The 10423-nt window shown below is 45.9% G+C and overlaps 1 long non-coding RNA gene across 1 annotated transcript; it reads left to right on the forward strand.

Moving 5' to 3' along the window:
- Window positions 1–235: 235 nt before the first annotated feature.
- Window positions 236–1829, forward strand: LOC113951347. Its single transcript, XR_003529114.1, has 3 exons — window positions 236–380; window positions 1021–1187; window positions 1337–1829. It is a non-coding gene; the product is annotated as an uncharacterized LOC113951347 (long non-coding RNA).
- The last annotated feature ends 8594 nt before the right edge of the window (window positions 1830–10423 follow it).

Raw genomic sequence — 10423 nt, forward strand, 5'->3', positions numbered from 1 at the left:
CGCCCGCTGCCGGATGGCGCTCGCCCGCCCGCCCCAGCCCGGCCGCCCGCGGCGCGGCGCAGCCCCGGCCCCCAGAAGCCGCTCAGTCGGCGCTGCCCGGATGCCGCCCCATTCTCCCCGAGCTGGGACGCGGCGCTAGCACCGCCCGGCCGGCCGCGCATGAGCAGGGCTGCCAGCTGCGCGTCATTCCCCGGCGCAGGCCCGGCCGTGCCCCCGGCCCCCCCTCCTTCCCCCTCCTTCTCCTCCTCCTCCTTCCCGCCCCGCCGCCGCCTCGCCTCCTCTCAGCCCGGGCCGGGGGCGCCGCCGCCCGCCCTCGCCCTCGGGAAAAGTTTCTCCCGGCCCCGGGCCCCCCCTGCCCCGCTCTCGGCCGGCGGGGCCGGGTGAGCCCCGGGGGATGGAGCGGGGGCACCGCCGGCTGCCCCGCGGGGCGGGAGAGGGGCTGGCCCCGGTGGAGGGGCGAGGGCAGGGGCCGGGGGAGAGCAGGGGGCGAGGGGCGAGCGGTGGGACCGGGGATGAGCTGTGGGATGGGCTGGGATTGAAACGCTGAGCCGAGGGGCGAGGAGTGAGCTGAGAGACAGGCTGGGGGTCAGAGGGTGACCCAAGGACAGGGAACGAGCTGTGAGATGAGGATTAAACGATGAACTGAGGTATGAGGGGTGGGCTGAGGGACGAGTTCAGGGGTTCGGGGGACACAGGAAGAGCTGAGGGACGTAGCAAAAGCTAGGGATGAGCCGGGGAACAATCTGCGGGTCAGGGGCCAAGTTAGGGGACAATCAGGGCATGAGTTGGTGATGAGAGTGCAGAGCAGAGGGGCTGGGCAGCCAGAGCTGTAGGTGGGACGTGGAGCAGTGTAAGACAACCAAGGGTTAAGGGTCATGGAGGTGGAGGCAGGAGACCCTGTTCAGTACCCCCTGCTCACCATCCATCCATCTTGCTGAGGTTTCATTTGGGCTCTGCAATGCAGGAAGAGACCGTAGTTTCCTTCTTGTTTCCTGCATTTTCAGGCTTTCCTCTCTCCAGGGTCACCTCAGCCAATACTTGGTTCCTGGGCACTCACCTGGGACAGGGGCCAGCTTGGTGGCCAGCCAAGTAGCTGTGCAGTGCCCAGTCCCAGGGACAGCACCGAGGAAGGTGTGCCAGGATCAGGGCCCCAGCACTGAGCACTGACCATCCTACGTATCACAGTGGTAACAGGACTTAATCCTCCCGTTATCATCTTTTATTGCACACAGTCAGATATTGCAGCACGTTACCATCATTTCTGGGTACTCCCTTCCTTGTGTGGGGCTGGCTTTGCTCCACTGGACTAACTTGGCTTAATTTCTTATGTCTTCAGCTGCTCTCTCCTTCCCTGAGGAGTAGCCTCCCGTTCTGGATGTGAGAGACATTAGAAGGATGTCGTGAAATAAAACCTAAAGAAGTCTACCGAGATTCATCAATAAAGGGAGGAATCCACGGAGGAGATTCAGTGTTACTGGGAGCCGTGGAAGTGAGGGAAGCCAAAAAGTCTCCTGCCACCTGCTCCCACTTGTGTTGCCGTTCAGTCATCACCAGGGATGGTGGCTTCCTCAGGCTGGTGCCTCCAGCAGTGGCAGGCTGGCAGCTGGATGTGTAACACAGCCATCAAAGACTTCGGGTGGGCACTTCAATGTCCACCTTTCCTCTGTTTTTCCGTGTTCCTGCTCTTGCACCAACAGAGCAGCCAAAAATTAACCTCCTTCCACCTGACCCAAACAGGCTCTTTTAGAAGAGTTTCTGGTGTCTGGCAGCAGCTTTGCCCTACCTTACATAGACAAGTGCTAAAATAAATACCATCCTCTTAAAATGTAGCATAGAAACGTCATTTAAATTTAAGCCATTTAAAACCAAAGGTAGAAATCCCATGTGTGGTGCAAAGCCTCTTAATGCAAATAGTCAGTCATGCATTGCATGCCTCAATCACACTCGTATCGGTGTCATTTGTGTCCTAATAAAATCCTATAATCTTTTGCGTGCCAATTAAAGAAGGAAGATAGCTAAGTCTAGCTGCTTCCTCGGGTAATTACAGGCTAGCAGGGAGTCAGGCAGTTATCTGCCCTGGGTTTTGCTGGACTGGGGATTACCAAAGGGTATTTTCTCTCCTGTTTCTCTAAGGGACAGTACAGTGTGTTTTTTAACTGTGTGGTGTTTTAAAGGCATAACCAGGATCCAGGCAATGGTTGTTAATGAAAGATCTGGAGTTCAGATACACCCAGTTAAACAATGGATTAAGCTTAACAATTGTATTTGCTTTACCAATATTTTAAGAGTCATTTTTTAGAAAGAAGCATTTATATTGAGTTCAGTAAGTTATTTTTACATTTGAGCCTGTCCTTTAATTTAAAAGGTAATTTCTATGTTTCTTATAAGTAAATCACAAGGGTAAATCATTAAAAAACTGTGGCATTTTTAACAATTTCTCTTGGTAGTGCTCATCTCAGTCCCATTGTGCTTTAGGCCCTCCATCATTAATATGCATTTCTAGTTCTCTTTTTTTCATTCACTTCCAAATTTGCTGACCAACAAGGACAGTGGAAATTGCCTGTAAAGTGCCTTTCTTTATTTCCCATCAGCAGGGTCATCAAGATTCTCATCCCGCTTACGTGTTTACGTACAGGAGTTTAATGTCACTGTGAACATAAACCAAAGGTGCCTTCTGGGGAAAGTTGTGAATACTATTATTTTTTTGAATCAACTCCACAAATTCATCAGCGCTGTGATTGTCCATAGCTATCCTCATTTTTGTATATGTGTATATTTCATTTCAAGATTCGGCAGAAGGGTCATCCAAAGGAATTAACAAAATCAAGCAGTCCATGTGGGAAAGGATGCCTCTGCTTGGAACAGCATCTCAGAATCAATCATGCCTTTCCTTCCACCGAGGCAATTTCACGTTTTCAATAGAAGGCAGACCTGCAGTGGGGGTTTTTTTCCCCCCCTAGCATCAAATGGCATTCCACACAATGATATTCATCATGTTATAACTCTAGGTGAATGATAATGGATCAGAGGGAATGAAAACAGATGGATGTTAAAACAGACAATTCCCCGCCACAAACCTGGGAGCCCTCCTCTGCTGCCTAGTCCATTCATTCAGTGGATAATTGTATTAGACATTCCAACAATAGAGAGGCCTTCTTCATTAATCCTGAATTTACTGAAAAGAAGCTTTGCAGACTATAGCTCTTTTGGTGCTTAGACAACACCGGGCAAAATTTACCACAGGCTTAAATGTCTAAAACTCAGCTAGATAGAAACTAGCTCTAGAAAATTCCAAAAGCAGGAGAGGTGGGTGGGTGAGAGCAGGGCACAGGGCAGCCCAGCAGCAGCACTGCAGGTGGGCAGGAGACACTCGAGTGCCTTTGCTGCAGCTCAGGTGACTCCAGGGAAATGTATCGGAAAGCTCTCCTCTCGCTGGAGTGCAGGCGCAGCTGAACTTATCAATATTGTGCCTGGCTTTGATCTGATTGTCCCTTTCCAGTCTCCAGCTCACCACATGAGCCAGTGAATGCCAATCCCTGCCATGTGATGGGGCACAACCCTTCCCTAACCCTGGTGTGCATCAGGTGACCGGGGCTAAGCAATACAGATCAAGTCTCTTACCAGCTGTCCTGTGAGTCAGACCCTTGATTACAATATTGACATTAACATTTTAATCACATGCATGCTGCTGCAGATTTTAATGACCAACTTGCTGTGCCTTTGCTTTTTGAGGATCAGGAATTAGACCCTTGTTCGTAGCTGGAGCGAGCGCAGCATCAGAGCAGCAGCTTCTGTAGCAGCAAACATGGCACTGCTCTTGCCACGAGCCTGCCCCTGGACATTAACCTTGCTGGCACTGAACACCTCACTGGAACGGGGACTTTGTTCTCCTGTTCTCCTTTACTGTGTTCCTGTGTCTGGGGCAGGACTGGAAGTTGTGAAAAGAGGAGAAAGGCGGTGCTTTCGTGTTCTCTGTAGCCTGAGGCGACGCGAAAATCTCCCCAGTCCCTGTGTAACTATCGTTTTCCATTCCCAGGTACTTTAATCAGGGCAGAGTAAGCCAGAGACATTTCCTTCATCCTGTACCTTTCTGTACCTTTTCTGGCCTGTGCCATCAGAGATAGGCGAAAACTTCAGTGCAAATGAGAATCAGCCCCCAAATTTGCATTGTTCCTCTCACCCCAAACGTGCTCCACAATCTGTTGCAAATGCTGCAAGCTGAGTCTGCAAGGCTTTGCTCTGTTAAAGACTGTCATGTCCAAGGTGGAAGGACAAGCAAAAGGTCAGAATAAATAAACTGAATACAGAATTGCTTAAGGCAATAAAAAGAGACCACAGGCTTTCATTGTAGCTCTGACATGCACCAGAACACACTTTAGGACATTAAATAAGCTGGTTTGTATGTCACTGAGCTTAGTTGTTTTCTGTTGTTTCTCCCCCTGCTACCCCAATACTTTGCTAAAATGATCAGGCCTTAAATGCTTGGTATCCCTTCCACAAACATGGGCTGCCTTTATCGCTTGCTTCATCATGGTCATTTGCACTGAAAATACATAATCACTGTCAGAGCACAAAGAATCATTACGAATAATTAGTTACTTCCAATATGGCAAGTCAGTCTCATAAATCTTGAATATTTGGCTTTGGTTTTGGAAAGAGATTCCTTAATGGCTACACTTGTGAGACTCTGTTAATTGATATAAAATTGTATTCAAAATTAAATTTGTTTTAACAGATCTAAATCACCCCAATAAATCAGCTTCAGCCTATCTGCTCTAAGAGTTCAAGTACACTTTTTTTTTTCTTTTGCCTTTGGGAGAAAAGGTGCGTTTGCAATCGATGCATGGAGGGCTGGATCTGCCCCTCCCCTCGTGGACTAACTGCTTCCACATGGGGTGATCTTGCTGGTCTGAGAAGTCATAAGGGAGGGGGCAGAGGGTGCAACCTCCCTCCCCAGCCCAGCAGTGGAGCTCTGGGGCTCTCAGCCCTCCTGCCTGCATCCCAACTCAGCTCCGAGCCTCAGCTGTGATGCAGCCAGGGGGTAAGAAAGGAACTGCCTGTCTCTGTTCTGAGTGGGCAAAGGAGAGGTTATTTTAATGAGAAAGGGAAGGAGTTCAAGCTCATCTGTAATAGTCAGATATTGAGGGTTTATGTTATTACGGGTAATAGCAGTGTGAATGGTAGTTCTTATGATGCTTTTTTTTTTCTTCAGAGAAACCGTCTTTTTCATCTGATATCACAGGTGAGAGAAGGTGACAGTTAATAACAATAGCTTAATTTTACTTGACTGTGTATACTCTATTTAGCTCCTGAAATTGTTTCAGGACAGGATGTTATTATCTTTATCCTTATTTTAAACCGTAGAAATGGAGCTGCAGAGACAAAAGCCCAGTATTCCTCTCCCATAATGTCTTCAGTAGGCTGTCTTCCTCACCTAGGCAGTGGTGAGCCCAAATGCTTCCCGAGATTCTGTGTGGTAAAAATCTGTTGGAAGAATTCCCCTTTTTCATCCTGTCTGCTGCTACTGTCTGTTATCTTAAATCTCTCTCTGATTTTTTTTTTTTCTCCCCCAGAGATTCTTTCTTGCCTACTTCATCTCAGTAAAACTCTCCCCGCCCTCCTCCTGCCTGGGTTGTTGCCTGTATTTTTGCCTGTCTGATCTCCCTCAGGTTCTAGCTGTCGAACTTGTTCCACGTGGGCAGGCTCCGACTCCTGCCTGCAGCCCTGGGAAGTGGGATGCTCCCTGCCCGGGATTTGCATGGCGTGGGGTGGATTTCGGGAGGCTCTGAGCCTCGCAGGGTTTGTGCTGCCTCCTGCTTCCAACGTGTAAAGCCTGAAAACTGCAGTGCCTGTCGTCGGGCCCTGCAGCATAATGATCTCTGGCTGATGCTGGGTCTTGCTTGACTAGGTGTGCTTAAATCCTGTTGGGCTCAGTGATCTATTTAACGATTCTTTTACTTGCTTTTGGAACGTTGCTGGTGCATAGCCTCCATCTCCAGTGCTCAGGGTGTCGTGTGGTGTAGGGTGTTTAGGGGTGAATGAAAGTGAAAATCTTCTCAATCAGCTTTATTAGGTGCAACTGTTACAAATGCTGGAAATTTTCCTTGGATAGGAGTTGCTTCTGTTTCCAAGTGTCTTGTAGGCTGTGCTCAATTTGCTATTAAAACTGTTAAAGTAACACAGTTCGTTTTAATCCCTCAGTGTATATTATCAATCAGCTAATACTTCAAAGAAGAAAAATAATTGAAAAAAAAAACAACTAGGCAAACAACAAAATCCTCACCTACCCACCCTGGGAAACCTGAAGATTAGGACTGTAAATATATTTTCTGTTCTAAGTTTGGAAAGTGAGGGAAAAGCTAGTGAAAACTAACTCAGAGAAGATATATTTGGCAGTCTACAACTTGCAGAGCTCTCCTAATAAAGGCTGGCGGGGTGTGCAAATGGAATTTAATACATGGTCGTGATAAACAGGTGCTAAAACATTTCTGCAGTGTTTCTTCCATTAATATTTTGTCTCTTTAAAGCAACCATCAGGAAGATGTGTCATCTTAATTACAGTATCTGGAAGCAGGGACTGTACTAGTAGCTGTGTAACCTGCTAATAAAGGCTTGCCTGCAGTGGGGATTTTTGCTCTCTCTGTACCAGCTGAGCACTAACATAGGCTGCCAAAATCACAGTGATGCATAATTTACACTGGGTCAAGTTACCCTTCGTGGCAAGTAGATGAGCTGGACAAGTGTTAAACAGGGCTTCACCCTCACTGCTGTCTATGCTTATAATGGGAAATTTATTCCCAGAATGGACAAGGCTTAACAAATTACTGCATGATTGTATGTCTTAGTGTCTCTGGGTGGTTCAGACCAGCTTTGCACAAGCCAAATCAGAAGTGGATTCAAAGCTAGTTAGGAGACTGTAACAGTCAAAAACGTGACTGTCTGGAATGACTTGGCAAAGAGAAAAGCAGAATGGAAGCTAAATAGAAAGAAAACAGGAAAGGTGGGAATGGATCACTCTCTGTTAAGAGTGAGTGTGTAATAAGGACTGAATTATTCTTAACACAGAGGATTATTTTTCACATGCACCTCATACTATTGCTAATCTTTTGTTTTTCTTCATCTGATTCACTGATTTAATTTTGCTTCTGCAAAAGAAGCAAAGAGCCTCAATTAATTGAGGGAGCTGTGAGGGCCTTTGGAAGGGAATGTATTGAATTTCAGAAAGCATTTTACAAGAAGGTACCCACCACGGTCTTGTGCTATAGGACTTCCTTTGGAAGCATATATTTCTCCCCCATAAGTCTTTTGAACAGTTTTATACCACACATGTTTCAAGAGAATTAAATCAATAACAATCTGTACCTTTCTAACCTGAAATGCAAGCTCTGCACGGCAGGAGATCAAGCTATGCAATTAACTGTTGTCCTTTCAAAGGAATTCTGACAGATATTTATAGTTTACTGTATTCCATTCTCCTGCCATTGGAATATAACAGTACAACTGAATGCAGCTGACTGGAACTATGAAATAATTATAGCAATAACTATTTCCTTCTCTACTGGGGAAACCTTGTAAAGTGCTGAATGTGGGAACTGCTGATGTTCTTGCCCCTCAAAATCTGGTCCTTACCTTGGGTTTATTGTGCATCCCCAGCTAAGTCACCCAAGAGAGAATTTTTGTTCCATTACCTGCAGCTTTTTTAATATCATGTTCTAAATCTCACGTTCGTCTTGACGTGGAATGAATCAACACTGTACAAATAAATGCACTTTAAAAAGCTTTCTATATTTGGGCACGGACAGTGTATGAAGTAGAAAGACTTCTCTGTAGTAAAATAAGTCATATCTTTGTGTGGGAGTTTGGAGCAGTCTGTTAAGAGGAAACTATGCAATATTACCAGAAGTGAATAGATTGGCATTTGACTGCTAAGCACTTTGCAAATTTCAATATAAAGGCACTTATTTCATACCCTGAGCTGTCACTGTAACTTATGTGCTCATGCTGGTGACTTAGTAGCATAATGACAGGCCATTGTTACTAAGCTAATTAATTTTAAGCAATCTTTCCTAACAGTATACTTGGAAATGACATTCATTTGCTGCAAACTTAGGAGCCATTGATACATCAGGAAAATAGTGATGCTGAATCTTTGAGCTACCTCTCTTGCTGGCTCAGTACAGGTGTCTTACCAGGGGATAGTTGCTGTGTTGGGCACTTTAGCTGCCTCTTGCTGATAGTAATATCCTCAGCTCCTTAGCTTTAGGGCTGTAAACCTGCAGAGGAACACTGTAGGTTCCAACCACCTGTTAGCTTTGCCACAGCACCATTTTTCATCACTTGGGCTTGAATGCCTGCAGATTCTCACCAGGACCTTGCAAGCTGTAAACCAGGATCAGGTACAGCTGTTGCTCGACTGAGGTGCTTTGAGGAGCAGTGTGGTAGGGGGTTATGGTGTGGTTTAAAAAAAAAAAAAAGCCCAAAAGTTCAGATTAGGCTAAATAGAAATGTCTTCTGAAATTAAAAAAGTACTGGATTATTTTCCTAATAGTGTTCACCAAGAGGTAGAAAAGAAGAAATGTCCAGGTGCCCTCGGCCTTTACCCACATGGACTGGGTATGAAGTTAAACCCTTCCTCCAACATGAAAAGAATGAGAATAGGGAAGAGAAACTATTCTCACTTTATTCTCACAGGTGGTTCAGATAGCTTGTGGCTGTTGAGTAATACTGTATTGTGCAGCTGCCTCAGAAAGTGGTGGTACTGAGTCATCCCTAGGTAATAATTTTGTTTTGGAGTCCCCCCCCAGCTTGTATGAAGACTGTGTGAATAAGTGGTGGTACTGCAACAGGAGGAAAAAGTGAAAAAGCAGCGTCTCCCAAGCTTACATTTCCTGGGAGTGCTGTCAGAAATGTCAAGTCCACTAGAAAGAAAGGAGTTAAGGAAATGCAGAATGTCTTCTAAATTACCCAGATCTGGAAACTCCCCATCATCAGTGTTTTTCCATGTGAGGCTCTAGAATGCAGCAGCCTGACTGCTGGACCCTCTGGTGCAGCAAAGCACCCCAACCTGCGTGACTCAGCTTCTGGGACTTCACTTCTGTGCAGAAAGGGAAGATCTGGGTTTTCTATGAGCTGGTGTGTGCCTGTGGATCAATACTGGAGCTGAGAATGCTCCTCCTGAGAGGTCTGCAACAAATAGTACATTATTTATGTGCTCTTCTCATGTTTCCCTGCGTGTTATGTAAATACTAATCAAGGTGAAATTGGACTCAGCCATGGCTAATTTTGACTTTGGTTTATTTTGGCAATTTCCAAGCAGAAATCAGTCTAATGGTCTTCTAGAGGGGCCCCGAGGTTTTCTAAAGCTTTGCGTGGGTTTAAGGCAGAATCCCTGTGTAGACTCATAACTGACTGCTGGAATCCCAAGAGCTGGTGCTCTGTTGTTCCCAAGCCTTGCCCTCTCCTTTGCTCACAGCGGGAATGTGAAAATACCACGTCCTGTCCAGCCATTGCCCTTTGACCGCAGCTGGTGTTACTCACTCTGATAAGCAACAGCACGTTTTATTCCATTTATTCAACATTTTGTTAGCTTTGCATCCTCTCCCCCCCATCCTAGAGTTTTTCTGCTTTTTGTTTATGACTCTCTCAGTGTGTTTTTATTCCAGTTGAACTGGGAGCAGGGGATTTCTTCGGGAATATTTCATACTTTTCAATTTGTTTTGTGGTTTCAGGAGCCTACTGCTGGTTGTTTTATTTACTTACTTATAACATCACTATATTTTTTTTTTTTCACCTGACTGTAGATCTGGGAAAAAAGGTGCTTTGCTGACAGTGTTGTTAACCAAAGTGTCTGGCTCATGTGTGGTGAGAGCTGGTGCCTGGGTGTGCCTGCTGAGCAGGGCGGCTCTGAGCGCTGTGCATGGGGATGGTTTCTGTGATGAGCACGACTTTCCCTGTTGGGAAATGAACTGTGAACACCTACTCGTTTTTCATAGGCCAAATTACAGTGATGTCTCAGCTCTCTGAATTGCCTACACCTCAAAAAGGACATCCCTAGGACCCTTTAGTGCAATGGTAATGAAATGGCCGGGGCTGAGCAGCTGCTCTGTTAGCAGAAACCACCTCTAGGAATTTAGCCATTTGCTTTCTGCCTGGCAGATTTCTGATGGACTAAATGTACTTCTTCACCCTTCTATTTTTTTATACTTGAGGTTGAGGTAGCCTTTGTGTGCTTGTTGCTCAAGCTTCTTTAACTGTGATTAAACCAAAGGAAGAGGTTTTGGAGTCAGTGAAATTTTGCTTAAACTTCTGTGTTACACTGAGCAGCATGAAGGCAGCAACTTAGAGAAAACAAATTAAAGAAGACATTACTATTGGGAAGGAGAAAAGCATTACCAGTAGTGTTGCTGCTAAAACAGATAATACA

This window comes from Corapipo altera, unplaced genomic scaffold (genome assembly GCF_003945725.1).
Source record: "Corapipo altera isolate COAL_440 unplaced genomic scaffold, ASM394572v1 67, whole genome shotgun sequence".
Taxonomy (NCBI): Eukaryota; Metazoa; Chordata; class Aves; order Passeriformes; family Pipridae; genus Corapipo; species Corapipo altera.